Here is a 24,691-nt window from a genome sequence, read left to right on the forward strand (position 1 = left end):
GCGAGCACGTCGTGATCAGCGCCAAATTCTTCAAGAACGACAACAAGAAGACGCTCGTACTCGCATCGAGCACCGAAGGGAAGTGCGACGTCAATCAGACCAGCGCGCTGGGCCCTCTGTTGACATGCATGCGCTAGGGGAACCAGGCGACTTGCCGTATGCGGTAGGTTGCCCTGCGTTCACTCGTGAGCTGCGGCAAGTCCAGTGGCCCAGCACGAAGAATTTCAAACCAGATGTACCAGAGAAGTACGACGGCAAGACGCATCCGTCGGAGTTCCTCAGCATCTACACCATCGCAGTGCAGGCTGCCGGGGGGCGGGACGACAATGTCCTTGCCAACTACTTCCCGCTGGTGCTCAAGCCCAACGTCAGGTCCTGGCTCATGCACTTGCCGGACAACTCCATATCCTCCTGGGCTGATCTATGCCATCAATTTGTCGGCGCCTTTACAGGCGGCCACAAACCTCATGGCCAAGAGAGTGACCTTCATCTGCTCGCCCAGAAGGAAGGAGAGCCCCTGCGCAAGTACATTCAGAGGTTCAGCCGTGTACAGTATAACATCCCAGACGTCCACCCCGCCGCGGTCATCAGCGCATTCCATCAGAACGTGCGTAACCGCAGGATGCGGGAGGAGATGGCGATGTGCAGGATTAGAGATGTCAGTGAGCTGTATGCCCTGGCCGACAAGTGTGCACGTGCTGAGGAAGGGAGGAAACTCCCCGGAGAGAAGACCGGAGCAGAAGGATCTGATAGTGAGGATGTGAAAGTGCAACTATCCCTAGGTGGTTTTTGTAATTCATAACAACATATAGCTCATTGAGCTAATTCTATTCCATGATGATTATTTCAGGAAAGCTCAATGATTGGCATGGCATGGATGTGAAAGTGGAACCCTCAAAATGCTAAGGACAAAGGATTGGCTCAAGCTCAAAAGCTCAAGACTCTTCTTTTTATATTTTAGTGATCCAAGATCACATTGAGTCCATAGGAAAAGCCAATACTATCAAGGAGGGATGAGGTGTTGCTTAATGAGCCTCTTGCTCCATGTGCTTAATGATATGCTCCAAAATCCTCAACTACTTTCCCATATCCACATATGACCTAAACTCTAAGCCAAACTCGGTCCTACCGATTTTTCCTATCCGGCGCCACCGAGTTTCAATTGTCATTAGCCACTGCCAAACCCTAGCAATTCGGTCCTACCGATAAGGATCTCGGTCCCACCGAGATGGGGTTGCAAACTCTCTGTTTCCCTTTCGTAACTTTTCGGTCCCACCGAAAGAGCGAATCGGTCCAACCGAGATTGCAATGTAAACTCAGTGTTTCCCCTTTGTAACTTTTCGGTCTCACCGAGTTCCACTCGGTCTCACCGAAAGAGCAAATCGGTCCCACCGAGTTTGCCTAACCAACTCTCTGGTTAGCTAATTACCAAACTCGGTCTCACCGAGTTTGTGTAATCGGTCTCACCGAGATTACGTTATGCCCAAACCCTAACCGAATCGGTCCTACCGAGTTGCATGTCAGTCCCACCGAAATTCCTAACGGTCACTAGGTTTACCATTTCGGTCCGACCGAGTTTTCTAATTCGGTCCCACCGAGATTGGTAAATTGTGTGTAACGGTTGGATTTTGTGTGGAGGCTATATATACCCCTCCACCTCCTTCTCATTCTATGAGAGAGCCATCAGAACACACACATCATTCCTACTCATATGTTCTGAGAGAAAACCACCTACTCATGTGTTTAGATCAAGACATTCCATTCCTATCATATGAATCTTGATTTCTAGCCTTCCCAAGTTGCTTTCCACTCAAATCTTCTTTCCACCAAATCCCAATCCTATGAGAGAGAGCTGAGTGTTGGGGAGACTATCATTTGAAGCACAAGAGCAAGGAGTTCATTACCTACACACCATTTGTTACTTCTTGGAGAGTGGTGTCTCCTAGATTGGCTAGGTGTCACTTGGGAGCCTCCGACAAGATTGTGGAGTTGAACCAAGGAGTTTGTAAGGGCAAGGAGATCGCCTACTTCTTGAAGATCTACCGCTAGTGAGGCAAGTCCTTCGTGGGCGATGGCCATGGTGGGATAGACAAGGTTGCTTCTTCGTGGACCCTTTGTGGGTGGTTGCTTCTCCGTGAACCCTTCGTGGGTGGAGCCCTTCGTGGACTCGCGCAACCGTTGCCCTTGGGTGGAGCCCTGTGTGGACTCGCGCAACCGTTACCCTTCATGGGTTGAAGTCTCCATCAACGTGGATGTAGGATAGCACCACCTATCCGAACCACGGGAAAAACATCCGTGTCTCCAATTGCGTTTGAAATCTCCAAACCCTTCCCTTTATATTCTTGCAAGTTGCATGCTTTACTTTCCGCTGCCAATATACTCTTTGCATGCTTGCTTGAATTATGTGATGATTGCTTGAGTTGTCCTAAAATAGCTAAAATCTGCCAAGAACTAAAATTGGGAAAAGGTTAAGTTTTTATTTGGTCAAGTAGTCTAATCACCCCCCCCTCTAGACATACTTCGATCCTACAAGTGGTATCAGAGCTTTGGTCTCCATTTGCTTGATCTCCATAGCTTTTGGTGGTCATAGCCTTGGTTTCACAACCTAGGAGAGTATGGCGTCTAGTGAGGGAAATTATCACCGTAGAGGTCCTTACTTTGATGGTACTAATTTTGCTAGTTGGAAGCATAAAATGAAAATGAATATTCTTGGACATAACGCTGCCGTTTGGGCTATTGTGTGTGTTGGTTTGCAAGGTGACTTCTTTGATGGGAAAGAACCAAACCGTGAAGCTACCGTGGATGAGTTGAAGATGTTGCAATACAATGCTCAAGCTTGTGATATTCTCTTCAACGGATTGTTCCCCGAAGAATTCAACAAAATCAGCCGCCTTGAGAATGCAAAGGAAATTTGGGACACTTTGATTGATATGCACGAAGGTACCGACTCCGTCAAGGAATCCAAGTTGGATGTGCTTCAAAGCCAACTTGACAAGTTCAAGATGAAGGATGGTGAAGGTGTCGCCGAAATGTACTCTAGGCTTGTTCTCATCACAAATGAGATTGCCGGCTTAGGAAGTGAAGAGATGACCGATAAATTCATCATCAAGAAGATCCTAAGAGCCTTGGATGGAAAATATGATACCGTGTGCACATTGATCCAAATGATGCCCAATTACAAAGATCTCAAGCCAACAGAAGTGATTGGAAGAATTTTTGCTCATGAGATGTCACTTAAGGATAAAGAGGAACTTCACAGCAAATCAAGTGGTGCCTATAAAGCCTCATGTGAAGCCCCTACATCATCAAGTGAGAAACAAGACTTCAATCAAGAATTGAGCTTAATGGTGAAGAACTTCAACAAGTTCTACAAGAGTAGAAGCAAAGATAGAAGCTCCAAGTCAAGGTCCTACAATGACAAAAGATCTTCGAGTCGAGAGCGAAACTGTTACAATTGTGGAAGACCCGGACACTATTCCAATGAGTGTACGGCTCCCTACAAGAGAAGATAAGATTCTCCAAAAAGAAGAAGCAAAGGATCACCACCAAGAGAGAGAAGGAGTAGAGATGATCGTTATGAACGAAGATACTCATGGAGAAGCAAGGATTCGGAAAGGAAGGAAAAATCATCAAGGAGCTATACAAGACGAAGACATCAAGCTCATGTTGGTGAATGGGTATCCGGCTCCGACTCCGACAGCCACTCCGAGAGAAGTTATACTCCGACTCCGAAGATACTCAAGATGAAGGTGTTGCCGGTCTAGCACTTGTGTCAACCAACTCCTACGACATATTTGACTCACCAAATGAAGGAATTGGAAGATGCTTCATGGCCAAAGGTCCTAAGGTAACACACCCCGAGTATGTTGATTTGCTTGGTGACAACTCTAGTGATGAATACTATGATGAAAGACCAATTAATCATGCTAATCAAGATAAAACGAATGACAATGATAAGGAGAAGATTGAGGCTCTAACTAAAGAACTAAAAACTCTTAAGTTAGCTCATGACACTATCTTCGAAGATCACCGAGAACTTTTAAGAGCTCATGAGAAACTACGCTTTGAAAAGCTCAATCTTGAGCAAGAGAATGAGTTCTTAAAGGCAATCAATGATGATCTCCGCAAGAAAAGTTCTTCTTACATTGCCAAGCGTTTACTCTTATCCACTTACATGCCTCAAGTCAAATCTAACAAGAAAGATTCTTCCTCTAGTAGTAACAATGATCTTGCTAAATCCAATATTGTTGCTTCTAGTAGTTCTCTTGATTCCACTAATGATTCTCTTAGCCAAGTTACACTTGAGCAAGAAAATAGCTTATTGAAGGGAATTATAGAGAAAGGAGTGTACAAGAGCCTTGCCGGGAGTAAGCAATTCGAGGAAATTGTGCGCAAGCAAGGAATGCACCGGAAGAATCAAGGTGTTGGTTTTGAACGAAAGTTCAATGCCAATGGAGTTGAATGGGAAGAAGATCAATACCCCAAGACGAATTTTGTCCCTCAACAAGAGAAGTATACTTCTTTCAAGGGGACACAAGCTCAAGATGATCTTCCACCACAAGACTATGAGCAAAAAGGCAAGGAAAAGCTTCAAGAGGAAATTGATGCATTTGAAGAAGCTCCAAAGACCTTAGTCAAGTGGATTCCCAAGACTACTTCAAGTTCCACTTCATAAAGTACGACTACAACTCCAAGGATTCCCATCAAGATGATGTGGCTCCAAAAGAAGAAGAACTAGAGAGTTCTCGAGGGTGACTCCGCCAACATACTTCACTCTTATCATTTTGGCAAGAACAAGTGCAATCAACTTCCACATCTTGCACTAGTTCAAGGAGTCACAAACCCTCTTGTTGGTAAGACAAGGGACAAGGTAACCTAAAAAGCTTTCATGGACATCATCTTTTGTGTGCATCACTCTATGTCTATGGATATCCTTGTTTGTTCCTTGTGGGACTAACCCATGTAGGTATTGAAAGTGCAACTCACTCAAATGGATAGCTCCAAGAGATCTACATCAACATTGAGCATCCACATCTTCAATATCTACATGAAGTCATCATCGACAAAACCCAAGGTTAGTTCATCCCTCTTAGGGGGGATATCACATCTAGGGGGAGCTTTACTCTAAGACTTGAGCTAAAGCAACTCTAAAGATGTGAACAAAACAATGCTTTATGTAAAAGTGGCAACCCCACTTGAGCTTAAACGATGAGCATGACCTACGATCAAGTGTTCTCACTTGACTCCTAAGTCAATATACTCATATATAGATGACCTAGTCATCGCAAATTGCTTGATAGATGCTAGAATTGGTTGTGCATGCTTTGCCACATATTTCATTTGCTATCTTATTGTGTGAGCATGTTGGTTGCATATTTTACTCATTCAAGGACATCCACTTGTTGTTTTGATTGTTTGGCTTTATCTTCTTTTGCCAAGTGGATGGACAAGAATGCCTAAGAACCTCCTCTAGCTATCTATGCTTTTCTCGTCTCAAACTCTATTCATGCTGCATCACAAAATTTGATCAAGTCAGATTCGAACCACTCTGTGTGACGAGCGCTCGGAGTCCCCGATTCGTCATAGACTTAAACTTCCAAAACCTCTTTATGAATCTCGGTCCGACCGATACTCCATTTTCGGTCCTACCGAGTTCATTAAGTTGATCTAGGTTTTTGATCTCGGTGCAACCGATTTGAACTTTTCGGTCACACCGAGTTGCAATAACTGCACACAGTTTTGCATCTCGGTGCCACTGAGTTGTTCCACTCGGTCACACCGACAGGGTCGGGCTATATATAGTGACGGGCAGAATTTTGGAAATTTCTCCGAAACCTCCTCGCCCGCGCGATAGCCTGCTCTGCCCTCGAGGTCTCCGGATCATCTTCTCGCCGCTAGCAGCCTCCTGTCGCTGGTCTCCGCCGCCGTCAATGGATTTCTGCCCCGCCGTTGCCGCCGTAGCGAGTCTCCGCCGAACTAGGGTATGGACTCGATCTTTGTGCTACTCTCCACTCCGATTCCTAGCACATTGTGATGATCATGATTCTTGCCACGATTGAAACACTCCTATCCAGTCAATGAACTCACAGATTAGGCTTAATTCAAAAATTTTAGGGTTAGGTTTCCGCCGAAACCATCTCGGACCCACCGAGTTGAAAAACTCGGTCCCACCGATCTGGCTTTTGCCATTGCACAAGTTAAACTCGGTCTGACCGAGAATAACTTATCGGTGCGACCGATTTTGGAATTCTGTGAAACCCTAGCAGTCTTGGTGCCACCGAACTGTGACTCGGTCTGACCGAGTTCACCAGTTCTGGTGCCAAAACTGCTTCGGTGTCACCGAGTTTGAAAATCGGTAGATCCGAGATGCTTTCTGTGGAAAACTAAAACTAAGTTTTTGAATTAATCTTTTGCAAAAATCTCTGCTTTTTGTGATGCTCATCCACTCTATCTTATCCATGATCTATTCACAGGGTCAGCAGTCAGTTGCAACATGTCTGATCAAAGTGACAGCCAGAATGTGTCTGAGCAGCAAGTTGTGATGAGTGAGGGCACTAGCCCCTCAAGTTCTTCTGATGATGGCAGCAGGAGCACCCCCAGCAATCTGCCTAAGGCTGCCACACGTCAAAGGAAGAAGAGAACGTCTGATTCTGAGGATGAAGACTATGTGGCAGAGGAAGAGGCCACTTCCAAGAGGGTTGAGCCAGCTCAAGGCTCAAAGCCAGGCCTGAAAATCAAGAGGCCAGCAGGCAGGCAGCCCATGTCAAAAGCTAGAACATCAACTGAGAAGCCTGCTCCCATTGAGCCCGTTGCAGCTGAGGGGAAGAAGAGGAAAGAGAGAGTGAAAAAGACTGTGGCTAGGGTGCTTGGGAAGGCCTCCATCATGGTAGAGGAGGATGAGGAAGAAGAGGCAGCTGCACCAGCGCCCAAGGCAGCCAAACTCATGGGAGATACTATAAGGTCAGGAACAACTGCATCCAAGCCCAAGGAAGCGCCTAAGGCTGCATCTAAGCCTAAGAGTGCACCAAAGAGGAACACACGAAGCATCCCAGCTGCAGAAAAGAACAAGTCCCCAGTGCCTGAAGCTATCGAAGAAGAGGAAGAGAGTGTCCTTAGGAAGCTCAAGCCCAAGATCCCAGACCACAACGATGCTCATCCTGTGGCTGAGGATATGAAGCTCAGGAGAGATTCAGGGCTGAGGAAATGGAGAGAAGCAGATCCGTATGCTTCTAAGAGAAGGACTGCCGTGGATTACAGATTTCATACTAAGGAGCAGCAAGATTTCTATGAGACTGTTTTGCTTGACAAGAAGCCAATCGTTTGTGACATGAGATGGGTCGACTAGACCTATATCAAGGAGAATGAAGAGCACTATCCAGGAGTTCAAGACAGCTTCAGAGCATGTGGAGTAGAGGACTTTGTTGGGCAGAAGCTCACAAAGTGGAACGAGGAACTCATCATGCAGTTCTACTCCACAGCTCACTTTTATCCGGATGGCAGGATTACTTGGATGTCTGAGGGTACAAGGTACCAATCTAAAGTGGCTGAGTGGGCACAGATCATCAATGCCCCAGAAGAGCAAGATGAGGACTTGGATATCTATGCCAAGAAAAAGATGGATCACAACTCCATGTCAAACATGTACAAGGAGATCCCGAATGAAGCACTCGACACGTTCAAGTTTGGCTCAGTGCACTATCTGCTCTCAGGATTGCCTACGATCAATTGGATACTAAGGCACACCTTACTGCCCAAGTCTGGAGATCACAAGATGATCAGAGGCCACGCGATCAACCTGCTTCATGTCTTTGACATGCCTCAGAAGTTCAAGGTGATGAGCCTCATAGTTGAAACGATCAAAAGGACTGCGGCAGATCAAAAGAGGAGCTGTGGATATGCCCCTCAGATTCAGGAGCTCATCAACTCCAAGATGGGCACAGGCGTATATCTGTTGGATAAGGAACACCTGCCCATCCGTCCAGATTTTGAGAACAATGAAGTTGTGATGACAGAGAATGAGCCATCGTCTGCACAAGCTTATGCAAAGAAGGAGAAGGCGAGGAAGGAGAAAGCTGTCAGGATGCCTACTCAAGCAGAGGCATCTGAATACTTTTTGAAGACCAAACAAGAGCAGCTTGGTTACTTGATTGCGTCCACCCTGCGGATTGAGCAGAGTCTAGCCACCCTGACTCAGAACCAGGCGAGTTTAGAGAGGATCATGGAACAGAGGTTCTATGACTTGGACATCAAGGTAACAGAGTTCAGTCTGCAGTGGAGCAGCTCCAGGAGGACATGAATGAGAGGAGAGGCAGGACCACGACTCATGCGTTTGCGAGGGTGCCACGAGGTCCGAGGTCGTCTGCACTGCCAGTTGCTGACACCAGAGCTACAACGTCTGCACCAGCCACAGCCTCAGCTCCAGCGTCTACCTCAGCTCCAACTCCAGCGACTACTTCAACATCTACAGAAGCCTTCGTCCTTGGAGTGATCCGGACTCCACCACCACCTGAAGATCAAGCCTGAGCGACGACTTAGTACGATGCATTTTCTAGGAACTTTTTGGTAACTTGTTGCCAAAGGGGGAGAAGATGTATAGATCATAGGCTTCGAGAGAGAGAGTGTTGCTTTTCTCTCTTGCTTTATTTGGTGGTCTTTCGAACCTTTTTCTGCTTTTGAGTGCTTGATACTATGTCATTATTTGTGAGACATCGATGATCATGTGTTTGATCATAAGCTACACTTAATGTTTGCTTAATGCTTGCTCAAATATTATCATGCTATCTATCGTTTGTGATCATTCACTATTCTTGGTGATGAGTGCATGTTTTTCATTCTTATCATTTTGAGTGCTCCACCAAGATGAATGTGACATGGAAGAGTAACCCACGACTCTAACTCTTTGTGCATTTGCAGTCCAAAGCAAATTTTTAATATGCACAAATTTAGGGGGAGCTCTTACATATCACATACATCTCAAAGCGACGATATACTTCATGCTTATTATCATTTGTCGAAGCTTTGATCTATATGTTGTCATCAATTACCAAAAAGGGGGAGATTGAAAGTGCAACTATCCCTAGGTGGTTTTGGTAATTCATAACAACATATAGCTCATTGAGCTAATGCTATTCCAAGATGATTATTTCAGGAAAGCTCAATGATTGGCATGGCATGGATGTGAAAGTGGAACCCTCAAAATGCTAAGGACAAAGGATTGGCTCAAGCTCAAAAGCTCAAGACTCTTCTTTTTATATTTTAGTGATCCAAGATCACATTGAGTCCATAGGAAAAGCCAATACTATCAAGGAGGGATGAGGTGTTGCTTAATGAGCCTCTTGCTCCATGTGCTTAATGATATGCTCCAAAATCCTCAACTACTTTCCCATATCCACATATGACCTAAACTCTAAGCCAAACTCGGTCCTACCGATTTTTCCTATCCGGCGCCACCGAGTTTCAATTGTCATTAGCCACTGCCAAACCCTAGCAATTCGGTCCTACCGATAAGGATCTCGGTCCCACCGAGATGGGGTTGCAAACTCTCTGTTTTCCTTTCGTAGCTTTTCGGTCCTACCGAAAGAGCGAATCGGTCCCACCGATATTGCAATGTAAACTCAGTGTTTCCCCTTTGTAACTTTTCGGTCTCACCGAGTTCCACTCGGTGTCACCAAAAGAGCAAATCGGTCCCACCGAGTTTGCCTGACCAACTCTCTGGTTAGCTAATTACCAAACTCGGTCTCACCGAGTTTGTGTAATCGGTCTCACCGAGATTACGTTATGCCCAAACCCTAACCGAATCGGTCCTACCGAGTTGCATGTCAGTCCCACCGAAATTCCTAACGGTCACTAGGTTTACCATTTCGGTCCGACCGAGTTTTCTGATTCGGTCCCACCGAGATTGGTAAATTGTGTGTAACGGTTGGATTTTGTGTGGAGGCTATATATACCCCTCCACCTCCTTCTCATTCTATGAGAGAGCCATCAGAACACACACATCATTCCTACTCATATGTTCTGAGAGAAAACCACCTACTCATGTGTTGAGATCAAGACATTCCATTCCTATCATATGAATCTTGATTTCTAGCCTTCCCAAGTTGCTTTCCACTCAAATCTTCTTTCCACCAAATCCAAATCCTATGAGAGAGATGAGTGTTGGGGAGACTATCATTTGAAGCACAAGAGCAAGGAGTTCATTACCTACACACCATTTGTTACTTCTTGGAGAGTGGTGTCTCCTAGATTGGCTAGGTGTCACTTGGGAGCCTCCGACAAGATTGTGGAGTTGAACCAAGGAGTTTGTAAGGGCAAGGAGATCGCCTACTTCGTGAAGATCTACCGCTAGTGAGGCAAGTCCTTCGTGGGCGATGGCCATGGTGGGATAGACAAGGTTGCTTCTTCGTGGACCCTTTGTGGGTGGTTGCTTCTCCGTGGACCCTTCGTGGGTGGGGCCCTTCATGGACTCACACAACCGTTGCCCTTGGGTGGAGCCCTGTGTGGACTCGCGCAACCGTTACCCTTCGTGGGTTGAAGTCTCCATCAACGTGGATGTAGGATAGCACCACCTATCCGAACCACGGGAAAAACATCCGTGTCTCCAATTGCGTTTGAAATCTCCAAACCCTTCCCTTTATATTCTTGCAAGTTGCATGCTTTACTTTCTGCTGCCAATATACTCTTTTCATGCTTGCTTGAATTATGTGATGATTGCTTGACTTGTCCTAAAATAGCTAAAATCTGCCAAGAACTAAAATTGGGAAAAGGTTAAGTTTTTATTTGGTCAAGTAGTCTAATCACCCCCCCCTCTAGACATACTTCGATCCTACAGGATGCTGCCCCGGCAAAGAAAAACCGGCGGCGGAACAGGAAGAAGAAAGGCAAAGAGGTGCTAGTCGTTGAGCAGTCCGGCAACGAAGGTGGCGCCAAGAAGGCCAAAGTTGGTAGCTCCGGCAAGGAGGTTGCCGCGTGCACCAACTGCCAGGCTGTGGCAATCGCCGACAAGTAGGACGGCGCCGACAAGCAGTACTGCAAGATTCATCGCACCAAGGGCCATGACCTCCAGAGCTGCAAGAAGGTCGAGCAGCTTGTCCAGCAGCAAAAGGCTGAGTACGAGCGGTGAGACAAGGAGAGGGCCCAAGGAGGTGCTGGAGAATCCGGCAAGAAGCGCGCCGGCCGGGGAGGACGCCGCGGCAAGGCCAAGCAGCGGCAAGGAGACAGACCTCCCTGCGGCCGCGACAACGATGAAGACGACGACGACGACGAAGACATGGATGATGTTGAGACCAGTGAGCAGGAGTTTCAGAAAGCCACAGAGGTCTTGTGCGTTGACGGCGGTGCTTCTTTGCACACTTCACACCGCCAACTCAAGCAGTGGGTGCGGGAAGTCAATGCAGCGGAACCACCTGTCGAATCACGCAAACTTCTAAAATGGTCCAGCACGCCTATCATCTTTGACATTGAGGACCACCCTGATCGCACAACTGCGGTCGGGTGCTTGTCGATGTTGGTTTCACCAACTATCCGCAACCTCAAGGTCACAAAGATGTTAGTTGACGGCGGGGCCGGCTTGAACCTGATCTCCTCCGCTGTACTCCAGAAACTCCAGATCCCTGACAGCGAGCTCAAAGAGACCGGCACATTCCAAGGAATTAACCCGGGAAGGAGCAAGCCGAAGGGGAAAGTCACGCTGCCCGTAACATTTGGCAGCGAGCTGAACTTCAGGACTGAGAGGGTCACATTTGACGTTGCCGATATTCCATTGCCTTACAATGGAATACTTGGCCGTCCAACACTCGCCAAGTTTATGGCAGCCTCTCACTACGCATATAACATGCTGAAGATGCCAGGCCCGATAAGCGTCATCTCTGTCCCTGGCGACAAGAAAGATGCTCTTATCTGTGCCGACAAGATCTACCGGGAAGCAGCAGCCGCAGCAGAGCGCGAGTCACTTGCCGCTGAAGCTCCCGGGGGGGAAGAAGACCAAGTCCGGCAAGAGTTCTGATGCCCACTCCGGCAAGCGCACCTCTTCGGAGTGCTGCGCTGCTGTCGAGGACGCACCATCGAGCTCCACCGGCAAGTGTAAGAAGACGATGGCAGCTCCGCCAGAGACGAAAAAGGTGTCCGCCAAGGAGGACGGCACTGGTGGTACCTTCACCATCAGTGCCACTCTCGACCCTAAATAGGAAAGCGCGCTCCTTGCTTTCCTGCGGGCGAATGTCGACGTGTTTGCGTGGCAACCGTCTGACATCCCCGGTGTTCCCTGGAAAGTAATTGAGCACCACCTTGCCGTTTGTCCTCATGCGCGGCCCGTCAAGCAGAAGGTCAGGAAACAAGCAGTGGAGCGCCAAGAGTTCATAGCAGAAGAGACCAAGAAGTTGGAAGCAGCGGGCCTTGTCAGAGGAGTGCTCCATCCTGCATGGTTGGCCAATCCTGTAGTCGTGCGCAAGGCAAACGGGAAATGGAGACTTTGTATCGATTTTGCTGATGTTAACAAAGCTTGTCCCAAAGACCCATTTCCTTTGCCGCGCATTGACCAGATTGTTGATTCCGCAGCCGGATGTGATTTGCTTTCATTTCTTGACGCATACTCAGGATACCATCAGATCTTCATGGCAGAAAAGGATGAGGAGAAGACCGCATTTATTACTCCACGTGGCACGTACTGTTTCGTACGGATGCCTTTTGGTTTAAAAAATGCTGGTTCAACATTTGCAAGAGTAGTCCATGTCGCTCTGGAGCCACAAATACACAGAAATGTGGAAGCCTACATGGATGACATAGTGGTCAAGAGCAAGGACAAGGCGACTCTGATTCAAGATTTAGACGAAACCTTTGCAAATCTGCACAAGATCAGCCTCAAGCTTAACCCAGAGAAGTGTGTGTTTGGAGTTCCTTCCGGCAAGCTTCTCGGGTTCTTCGTGTCTCAGCGGGGAATTGAAGCCAATCCCGACAAGATCAAGGCCATTGAGCAGATTGAAGCACCAAAGCGCGTCAAGGATGTAGAAAGACTTGCCGGTTGTATGGCTGCTCTCAGCAGGTTTATCTCTCGGTCTGCTGAGCGCGCCCTGCCGTTTTTCAAATTATTGAAAAAGGCAGGCCCAATGAGATGGACTCCGGAAGTGGAGGCTGCGCTGCAAGACTTGGAGATACCTGTCCTCCCCTCCAATACTTGTCGCACCTAAGCCACAAGAGAAGTTACTGCTGTACATAGCGGCAACCAATCAAGTGGTTAGTGCTGCGTTAGTAGCAGAGAGGGAGGCAGATGACGAGCCAGCAACCACGGCAAGCGCATCCAGCGACAAGAAAGGGGCTTCCCCGGCAAGCTCTGGTCCCGACAAAGATGGATCTGCGCAGATGCGAGAGGAGATACAGAAGAAGGTGGTGCAGCGCCCAGTTTACTTTGTCAGTTCCCTTTTGCAGGGGGCTAGGTCAAGGTACTCTGGCGTGCAGAAATTGCTTTTCGGCCTCCTCATGGCCTCGAGAAAGCTGCGCCATTACTTCCAAGCACATGAGATCACAGTTGTCACTCACTTTCCGCTGAAGAGGATATTACAGAATCCAGAAGCGACAGGCAGGATTGTTGAGTGGGCACTGGAACTGTCAAGCTTTGGCCTCAAGTTTGAAAGTACTTCAACTACCCAGAGCAGAGCATTGGCAGAATTTATAGCAGAATGGACGCCAACACGAGATGAAGAAATTCCAGAAACAAGCATCCCCGACAAGGAAGTAAGCAAAGAGTGGCTGATGTACTTTGATGGTGCTTTTTCGCTGCAAGGCGCCGGCGCTGGCGTGCTGCTTGTCGCACCCACCGGAGAACACCTCAAGTACGTAGTCCAGATGCACTTTCCCAAGGAGCAGGCAACAAACAATACTGCAGAGTATGAGGGATTGCTTGCCGGTCTCAGGATCGCGGCAGACCTTGGGATCAAGAAGCTCATTGTCAGGGGTGACTCACAGCTTGTCGTCCGCCAAGTAAACAAGAGTTATCAGAGTCCGTTGATGGAAGCTTACATCGACGAAGTGAGAAAGCTAGAAGAGCACTTTGACGGCCTACAAATGGAACATGTTCCAAGAGCTCAGAACGCTATTGCCGATGGCCTGTCAAAGTGCGCCGCACTTAAGCTACCTGTGGAACCAGGGATCTTTGTGCTCAAGCTCACTCAACCGTCCGTAACACCATCAACTGGACAGAGCAAGAAGAGGAAGTTGATTTCTGGTGACTATTTGCCGGCAGAGCTTCCCGAAGCCGCCGCCAAGAAGGTCCCTAAGATCAACGCCGAAGGCGCTGAGGAGCAGTCTGCTCCGGCAAGCCCCAGGGTTTGTTCCGTTGAAGCAGAAGCTCCCGATAGGTTTTGCTCCGGCAAGCTTGTCGGGGAACGTCAAGCTCCGGCAGAGACGCAGCTTCTCGCCGTAGAAGCGGATGTTCCCGTAGCAGCTGAGACCAACACCAAGAGCGCTGAGGAGCAAGATGCTCCGGAAAGCCCTAGGGTTTGTTCCGTTGAAGCAGAAGCTCCCGACAAGTTTTGCTCCGGCAAGCTTTCCGGGGAACGTCAAGCTCCGGCAGACCCGCAGGTTCTTTCCGTAGAAGCGGATGTTCCCGCAGCAGCAGATTTGCCTTTAGTCCTTGTTGTCGAGCCGCAGGCTCCAGCATGGGCGCAGCAGATTGTCCGTTTCCTTCAGACAGGAGAACTTCCCGAAGAGCAAGAAGAAGCGGAAAGAGTAGCCCGACAGTCAAGTATGTACCAGTTTGTCGACAAGACACTGTACAGAAGAAGACTGAACGGTGTGAAATTGAAGTGTATTCACCGGGAAGATGGACAGAAGCTGTTGGCAGAGATACATGGAGGCATATGTGGTCACCACATTGGCGCAAGAGCACTTGTGGGCAAAGCATTCCGGCAAGGTTTCTTCTGGCCAACAGCCCTCCAGGATGCAACTGCACAAGTAACCAAGTGTGAAGCGTGCCAGTTCCATTCCAAACAGATACACCAACCAGCTCAAGCTCTCCAGACGATCCCTTTATCCTGGCCATTTTCGGTCTGGGGGCTCGACATCCTCGGCCCCTTTCCCCGAGCTGTCGGGGGCTTTGAGTACTTGTACGTTGCAATCGACAAGTTCACAAAGTGGCCGGAAGTGGAACCAGTGAGGAAGGTGACCGCACAGTCAGCCATCAAGTTCTTCAGGTCGATTTTTGCTGCTTCGGGATCCCTAACAGGATAATCACCGACAATGGTACACAATTCACGAGCCGCACCTTCATGCAGTACGTCCAAGATCTTGGCGCCAAGGTCTGCTTCGCTTCTGTTGCTCACCCGAGAAGCAACAGTCAAGCGGAGAGGGCAAATGCTGAAGTGCTGCGCGGGCTCAAGACCAGAACTTTCGACAGGCTGCACAAGTGCGGAAGAAACTGGATCGAGGAGCTGCCGGTGGTTCTTTGGTCGATCAGGACGACACCAAATCGAGCCACTGGCCAGACACCTTTCGCTCTAGTCTATGGAGCAGAGGCAGTTATCCCCACGGAACTCGTATACGGGTCACCTCGAGTGCTCGCTTATGATGAGCTTGAGCAAGAGCAGCTGCGACAAGATGACGTGCTGCTCCTTGAGGAAGACCATCTTCAGGCTGCTGTGCGAGCTGCTCGCTACCAGCAAGCTTTGCGCCGCTACCATAGCCGCAAAGTTAATGCCAGAAGTCTCGAGGAAGGCGACCTTGTTCTTCGGCGCGTTCAGTCCGCCAAGAATTCTAACAAGTTGATGCCAAAGTGGGAAGGCCCTTACCGGGTGAAACGAGTCACTAGGCCTGGCGCTGTCCGCCTTGAGACCGAAGATGGAATTCTGGTGAGCAACTCCTGGAACATTGAGCATCTTCGTAAGTTTTACCCGTAAGGCGCGGTTGCCGGAACCTGTTCCGGAAACCACCTTTTGTACAAGTCTTGCCACTGTTGCATATAATCCTTTGTACAAAGCCGGGCGCAGAACCCGTGCATAAATAAAGCTCATGTGCCCCACGCATTTTGTCGATTTTATGCTTTCTATCTTTTGGCATATATGATCTGACACTTTGTGCAGCACCTACTCCACGGTAAGCAATAACGAGCCGTAAAGCTCCATATCTGTATTGTCTCTTCTTTCTTTTGAAAGGAAGGTTCCCCTCGCCCACAAGTTTGCCGGGGGGAGAGGAGAAGATGATGGTATGGACCAGGCGTCGTTCAAGAAAGTTTTGCCTTGCCGGGAAGCAAACAACAGAAAAGCTAAGTTGCCAAAGTTTGAGCAATCAAATTTTTTAACTTTTAAGTTATCTCCCTTGAACGACCTCACTTTGTATGGAAAACCTGTGCGCGGAGGAACCAACTCATAGCTAGTAGCGCCCTTACTTTGTTTCGAGTCCGCTCAACAACTTAAGTGAGCTGCTAGCACCCTTACTTTGTTTCGAGTCCGCTCAACAACTTAAGTGAGCCGCTAGCGCCCTTACTTTGTTTCGAGTCCGCTCAACAACTTAAGTGAGCTGCGACTAGTTGCGACAAGGTTTCTTGTCGGTAACGGCACCGCCAGCAGGCTGCTGACATTCCGCACTCAGCGCTCGCGGCTTAGGTGCCTGCACCGGCCAGTTCCCTAAAAGCGTAGGGTAAAAAAACATACAAAGGGAGGAATCGAGTAAAGGGAATAACGTTGCGATCATTTCCCAGAATAGAGTTATATTACAAAAATAACTTGTCGCGGCTCTAACAGATTGTTTTCATGATAAGATAAACAGTGACAAGGAAAGAAGAAATGGGCAGCCTAATCTACGCGATCGCCTTCAACCCTCTTGATCCCGCTCACCTTGTCCACAATGGGTGCGACAAGGGCCTTGAGCTCCTCCAGATCAGCTTCTGGCGGCAAGGTCCTGAGGATGTTGGTGAGGCGGAGGCCCGGATTGCGGAAGGCCACCTTCATCAATACTTTCTGGAGGGCCCCCGCGCAGATCTTGCGCGACTCGTCAGCCAGTTGCTTGGGGATCCTCTCCCGGAGTCGCTGAAGGGCCGTTGCCACGCCCTTGAAGAACAGAATGAGCTTGGTGCTGGGTTGGAGGTTGTCGTCGGAGGGATACCCGAGATCCTCCATCCCCAGTTGCGCCAGCTCCTTGTCGATGTCCGTGGCGGCGTTCACAAGACTCTCCGTCCAGTGCATCACGGTCTCCCTGAAGGCGTTCTGGGCGGTGGCAGCACTCTTCAGCAGCGCCTTGTCGGCCTTGATTTCCTCCTTCAAGGCCGCCTCCCACTTCTTGGCGCTGTCCAGAGTCTTGGTCAAAGTGGTTAGCTTCAATTCAAGATCCACGTTGGAGACCTTGGCGGCGCTGAGCTCCTTGCCCTTCTCGGAGAGATCGGCCTCCAGCCGCGCCACCTTCGTCTTCAACTCCTCCTTGGCGGCCTCGGCGGCGGCGGCAGCGTCCTCCGCTTGCTTGAGGGCTCCGCCAAGTTTCTCCTCGCGCGAGGCAAGCTCCTCCTCGTGGGCGTCAAGATTGACCTTCCGCTGCGCCAGCTCGCCCTCCTCCGCGGCTAGCTTCACAGCGGCAAGTCGCTGGCGCTCTTCGGCTTCGGCCTTCTCGAGGAGAAAGGCCTTCTGCACTTCAACAAGCTGTTCCCACTCTTCCGCCAAGGATCGGAGGGCTTCCCGATGGAAACCCCCGAGCTCTTCCGCGCGCTTTTCAATGTCTGCTCCCGCCTTCGCGACAAGCGCCTCGCGGTACTCCAGCTTGGCTTGTCGCGCGCGGTAGAGCGACATCAACTTCCGCAGCAGCCGCTCTTCTTCGGGCTCGTTGCTGCTGCTGCTTGGCGCGTCAACCAGCGTCAGCCCGCCGAAGGCGAGCACTTCCCCGTCGAAGATCTCCCCCTCGACCGGCGCCCTGGAGCTTGACGCCCAGGGGAGGTTGATGAAGACGTCATCGCCGGCCTTCAGGTATACGCCTGGCTGGGGCTCTCGGGAGCCTGGCGCTGCGGCAGCGGCGGACGGGTCGGCGGTCGGTGTAGCGCCTGGCGCTCCTGCGGCCTCAGGGCCGTCAGTGCGATCGCCGGACCCCTCGCTAGTTGCCGCGGCGTCAGCCTTGGCGGCCTCTGCGCCGGCGGCATCTCCAGCACCAGTTGCCTCGTCGGCGGTGACCTCGGTTTCCATCTGCTCCGCAGCGAATGGACCTGACGGCCGGAAAAGGGGAAGAGTCAAGCAAAATCCAGCAAAAACTCAAGAAGATCAGAAGAAGAAGAACCCAAGGGAAGTTTTGAAGCAAGAGGAGTACCTGCACCAGGTTCTGCAGTTGTGGTCTCCGCCGTCGGGGGGCCGCTGGTGCTATCCCTTGCCGGAGAGCCCTCCCTTGCCGGAGACTTCTCCCTTGCCGGAGAACCCTCCCTTGCCGGAGACTTCTCCTTACCGGGAAGCCCACCCTTGCCGGAGAATTATCCCTTGTCGGGGGATTATCCCTTTGCTCCTGGTGGTGCTGCTCGGCTCCTACACAAGTCAACAAGTAGATATCAGCAAAGACAAGTACCCAAGCGCGCCTCGCAGCAGAAAGTAAATAATACACTTACGCTGGGGGCTGCCCTGGAGAAAAGTCGCCGGGTCCGGCAAGGTTGTCTCGGGCGCGCCACCTGCTGTCGCAGTGGGCTCGTCCTCGATGACGATCACCGGGACCTTAGCTCTCTTCGCCGCTCTCTGGGCCAGAGTCCTGAAGAGGAACAGGTTTAGGGAAAAGCAAGTGAGAAACAAGACAAAACAGCAAGAATTGAGGAACTATAAGTACAGCAAGAGAAGCTTACTCTTCTTCTTCCTCCTCGTCGGAGCTGAACGCGGAGAAGTCGAAGTCCGGCGCGCGCCCGGCGTGAGGAGGCGGAGGGGTAGCTTCCCTTGGCCGCTTGGCGGGAGCGGTGGCAGTGGTCTGAGACGACCCCGCTCCGGCTGTCGGCGCGGCGTGAGTAGCGGCAGGGACTGAAGCAGTGGTCCGGCTAGACTCCGCTCCAGTTGCCGTCGCAGCATGAGGCGCTCCCGCGGCAACGGTGTTTGCCGCGGTAGAGCGTGTCACGCGGCGTGGCGACTGTTGACCCGCTTGCCGCTCCGCCACATCACCGGCCTTGCGGAGACGCCTTCTTGGTGGGGATGGAGGCTCTGCTTGTGGCAAGCTGCTCGAAGATGAGGAGGAAGAAGAGTTTATTTCCAACGAGCCGCTCGTGTCCTTGGCGGGCTCGCTCGGCTCGGCATCACGCCCGGCAAGCTCCTTCTTGCCGGCGGGCTCCCCTCGCTCGGTGTGGCTTGCCACTTCCGCTGCATCAGCCTCCTCCACAGTGAATCCGAACTCGCCCGCGGCTGCGGCTGCCGCTGCCTCCTCCAGCCTAGTGGCGATGAGCGCCAACTCCGCATCCGTGGTGTCGCGGGTGAGGCCGTCCTTCTCGTCGGGGCGGATTGGCACTTCCACCAAGTCGTCGAAGAACTGCTGCACGACCTCGTCCGCAGGCTCCTGCCAAGTTGGCACAATCCCGTGCGAGTCGCATTCCGGCATCATTGCACGGATGCGGTCGAGCGAGGAATTGTTGCACAATGGAACGACGCCCCCCGGCAACCTGAAAACCTCGGGATGTTGGGGGTCATATTTGAACAGCTCCTGCAGCATTGCGTTGAGCTCTAGGACTGTGAAGTTGTAGTTGAGGCCCGGCCGTAGCCTCATGATGTCTGCCGCGTTCTTGAACTCCCAAGTGGGCCTCCCCCGTTCCTGCAAGGGGGCGATGCGGCGGTGAAGGAAGTCTGCGCCAACAGCGCCAACAGTAAGCCCGGCAAGCCTGAGGCGCAAGATCCTGGTGATGGCAATCTTCAGCCTGTCGTCTTCCGGGGCCACATCGCTCCAATCGATGCCGCGTGCTACTGGGGTTTGGCGCCGGGTGGTGAATGGCTGCGGATTCTCCTCGTCAATCCAGCACCAATCTGCTCTCCACTCCTCCCACTTGCCGCGGAACTCTCCCTCCAGATAGGTTTCCTTCTTGCCGGCCCTTGAGATCCAGGCAATTCCGCCGGATAGAGGCTCTCCTCTCTCTACTCGGGGTATGAAGAAGTGGCGGAAGAGGGCTACGTTGGGAAGGACTCCGACAAAGTTTTCGCAGAGATGTGCGAAAACTGCCATGGTCAGAACGGCATTGGGGGTGAAGTCAAGGAGGTGGAATCCATAGGTATTCATAATGTCACAGAAGAATTCAGAGAAAGGCGGGCAGAGCCCGCAGTAGAAGAACAGAGCGAAGAAGGGGTATCCATTTGGGGCCTTCTTCCAAGCAGCGGCGGGGAGTACCTTCGTGCGCGGATGCGCCCGTGTCTCCGCCGACCAGAAGAGGTAGTAGTTCTCCCTCAGCTCCTTCGCGGCAAGCTTGGGGGGGGGGGGGAAACTGCGCGCTCCTTCCGCAGCGCCGCGAGCCGCTGCGCCTCGGTCGACTTCATGGCCTTCCCCTTGTCGGCCTTTAGAGCCATGGTGGAAGCAGTGGAGGAGGTCGACGGCGTTGGTGATGCTGGTGGCGATGGGGGGCGGGGCGCTGCTCTCTCTCTTTCGGCTTTGGGAAGACGAGGGAGCGGCGGAGATTTCTAAGATTGGAAGCAGCAACGGGCGAATGTGCGAACTGCCCCCGTTTCCCCTGCTTATAAAGAGGGAGGGGGCGGACGTTCCGCATTTCCGAATAAATAAACCCCCACGATCTCTCCCACGACGCCGCATTCGACGCGTGCCGTTCGGGGAGGGCGCGGTGGATACGGAGTAAGATACGGCGTAACCTAGGCCGCGCGTGCCGGTGCCCTGTTTTGGGCCTGGCCCAACAGCGCTCGGCACCGTGTATGGCCTAGGCCCGGGGGCTCCTGTCGGTGTACTAGAGTAGGGGTACCCTAGTATCCCGAACTTGTGCACGGGCAGTCGCAGCATCCTGCGGCAAGGCTTGCCGGGTGACCGCCAAGGTCCTCCGTGGTTCCTTTGGAGCCATTCAAGAACAAAGTGTCCAAGCCAAGAAGACAAGACCCCGGCAAGAGGAGCTTGCCGAGAAGGCTAGCAAAAGCATCCCAAGACCCCGGCAAGAGGAGCTTGCCGGGAAGGCCACCCAAGGCATTGCAAGGAACTTGCCGCGGCGCACCACGCGCCCCGGCAAGGCCCGGTGAGCGACAAGCTCCCGGACGCGACAAGACAACGACAGCGGCAAGGCGCTTGCCGTGGCAAGCCACCTCCCTGGGCCCGCGCTCCAGCGCATCCACCAACGTGTCGCTCTGGGGCCCTTCTAGGCGTACGTGGCGGGAGGCTGTGCAGCCAGCGGCGTGCGGTGGCAAGCGGCGCTGACAAGATCGCCATCGTGGCGAACGGTGGCGTCCCTGGCGGTCCCTTTTCGCACTGTTTAGGCGACACAGACGGGCATTTAAGGCCCTTGTCCCCTGCCGTCAGGGTTAGGTATGATACACTGTAGCAGGTAGCTGTACCTACCACAGCACCTTTCCATTTTTGCCCTTTACCTTCGTTGCCACCTGTGGTAACCCCTTGAGCATATAAAAGGAGGCCCGTGTGCAACGTAGAAGGGGGTTAGCTGGTTCGAACACTCACGCTCGGTCTTGTTAGCTGCGGGTGTATACTGTAGCACTCCGCGCAACCGAGCAAGAAATCAATACAAACCACAAAGCAGGAGTAGGGTTTTACGCATCCGTGCGGCCCGAACCTGGGTAAACTGCTCGCGTGCATCGCCTCGATCCGCTCTTTGCACGATCTCCGCCCCCGCCGAACCGAAAGGGACCCGGTCCGCCGGTCCCACAGGTGCCCGTGGATCAGTACCCCGGCAACGATAGGATTGGATGAGCACCGGACAGTGGTCAGAGGAACTCTTCGGAAGACCATGTTTCAGTCATCTTGTTCTCAAACACCCTGAAGTGCGAGAATGTAAAAGAGAGATCGAATCTTGCGGGTAAAGTGTACAAACCTCTGCAGAGGGTTAAAACCAAATCGATTAGTTGCGTCCCCGGTTATGGACAATTTGAGCCTCTGGACTTGGATCTATCTCGGAACTCTCAACACCGGATTGATAACTTAATTGTGGGCAACTTATGATGATTTTGGGCTATGAGACATCGGTTGGCGGAACCATGTCATGATAGAAAACTCCGTAGTACAGACTCCTGATATTTCTTTGTTGTAGGGAAAATAAAACCAGGTTTTACGCAAAAAAAACCTTAGATACGGAACCACAAAGCCATATTGCATATGTATAGTTTTATCATCTGTTCCTCTTATAGTGATCTTGCCGGTACATTCAATGTATTGACCTACACGGCTGCAACGTATCATGTTGCATGATTATTTATTCAATGAGTAAGAGTTACGATATAAGGTTACGGTCTACACTCAACTTGCCGATGGCGTTGATGGGAATCCACACCCGTTGATTGTTTCCACTGAGACTTATAAGGTATATATTAGTTTTATATTATTTATACATGTGATTGCACTTTGATATATACAATGATGTACTGTGTGTGCCAGCATACTGATCCAGGGATGGCACGAATACACAGAGGCTTAACCATCTAAGGTCAGGTCGCTACACATCGGTATGTATTATTTCCAATAAGTCAGTGGCTTGCTCCATTGTTCTGGAGAACAGAGTTTTAGTCATCTTGCCCATGAGGCATGGTTCGCAAGCATCAAATGATTCATAATCAAGTGATTCCAAAAGCCCATCTGCATGGAGTTTCTTCATGTGCTTTACACCAATATGACCTAAACGGCAGTGCCACAAGTATGTTGCACTATCATTATCAACTTTGCATCTTTTGGCATCAATATTATGAATATGTGTATCACTACGATCGAGATTCAATAAACCATTCACATTGGGTATATGACCATAGAAGGTTTTATTCATGTAAATAGAACAACAATTATTCTTTGACTTAAATGAATAACCGTATTGCAATGAACATGATCAAATCACATTCATGCTCAACGTAAACACCAAATAACATTTATTTAGGTTCAACACGAATCCCAAAGGTAGAGGGAATGTGCGATGGTGATCGTATATATCAACCTTGGAATCACTTCCAACACACATAGTCACCTCTCCCTTAACTAGTCTTTGTTTATTCTGCAACTCCTATTTCGAGTTACTAATCTTAGCAACTGAACCGGTATCAAATACCCAGGGGCTACTATTAATACTAGTAAGGTACACATCATAACATGCATATCAAATATACCTTTGTTCACTTTGCCATCCTTCTTATCCGCCAAGTATTTGGGACAGTTCCATTTCCAGTGACCATATCCTTTGTTGTAGAGGCACTCAGTTTCAGGCTTGGGTCCAGCTTTGGGCTTCGTCATGGGAGCGGCAACCTGCTTTCCATTCTTCTTGAAGTTCCCTCTCTTTCCCTTACCCTTTTTTCTTGAAACTAGTGGTCTTGTTAACCATCAACACTTGATGCTCTTTCTTGATTTCTACCATTGCCGATTTCAGCATCGCGAAGAGCTCGGGAATCATTTTTGTCATCCCTTGCATATTATAGTTCATCACGAAGTTCTAGTAGCTTAGTGATAGTGACTAGAGAACTTTGTCAATCACTATCTTATCTGGAAGATTAACTCCCACTTGATTCAAGTGATTGTAGTACCCACACATACTGAGCACATGCTCACTGGTTGAGCTATTCTCCTCCATCTTGTAGGCAAAGTACTTGTCACAGGTCTCATACTCCCGACACGGGCATGAGTCTGAAATACCGATTTCAGCTCTTGGAACATCCATATGCTCCATGGCATTCAAAAAAATTTTGAAGCCGATTCTAAGCTATAAAGCATGGCGCACTAAACTATCAAGTAGTCATCATATCGAGCTTGCAAAACATTCGTAATGTCTGCATCTGCTCCTGCAACAGGTCTCTCACCTAGCGGTGCATCAAGGACATAATTCTTTTGTGCAGCAATGAGGATAATCCTCAGATCACGGACCCACTCCGCATCATTTCTACTATCATATTTCAACTTAGTTTTATCTAGGAACATATCAAAAATAAAACGGGGGAGCTATACGCGAGCTATTGATCTACAACATGGATATGCAAATACTATCAGGACTAAGTTCATGATAAATTAAGTTCAATTAATAAAATTACTTAAGAACTCCCACTTAGATAGACACCCCTTAAGTCATATAAATGATACATGATCCAAATCAACTAAACCATGTCCGATCATCACGTGAGATGGAGTAGTCATCAATGGTGAACATCTCTATGTTGATCATATCTACTATATGATTCACGTTTGACCTTTTGATCTCCAGTGTTCTGAGGCCATGCCTGTACATGCTAGGCTCGTCAAGTTTAACCCGAGTATTCCGCATGTGCAAAACTGTCTTGCACCCGTTGTATGTGAACGTAGAGTCTATCACACCTTATCATCACGTGGTGTCTTGAAATGACGAACTATAGCAACGGTGCATTTTCAGGGAGAACACTTTTATCTTGAAATTAAGTGAAGGGTTCATCTTATAAGGCTACCATCGTTCTAAGCAAAATAAGATGCATAAAAGATAAACATCACATGCAATCAAAATATGTGACATGATATGGCCGCCATCATCTTGTGCTTTTGATTTCCATCTCCAAAGCAACGTCATGATCTCCATCGTCACCGGCTTGACACCTTGATCTCCATCGTAGCG

This window comes from Triticum urartu, chromosome 6A, assembly GCF_056163025.1.
Source record: "Triticum urartu cultivar PI428250 chromosome 6A, HENAU_Tu73, whole genome shotgun sequence".
Classification (NCBI taxonomy): Eukaryota; Viridiplantae; Streptophyta; class Magnoliopsida; order Poales; family Poaceae; genus Triticum; species Triticum urartu.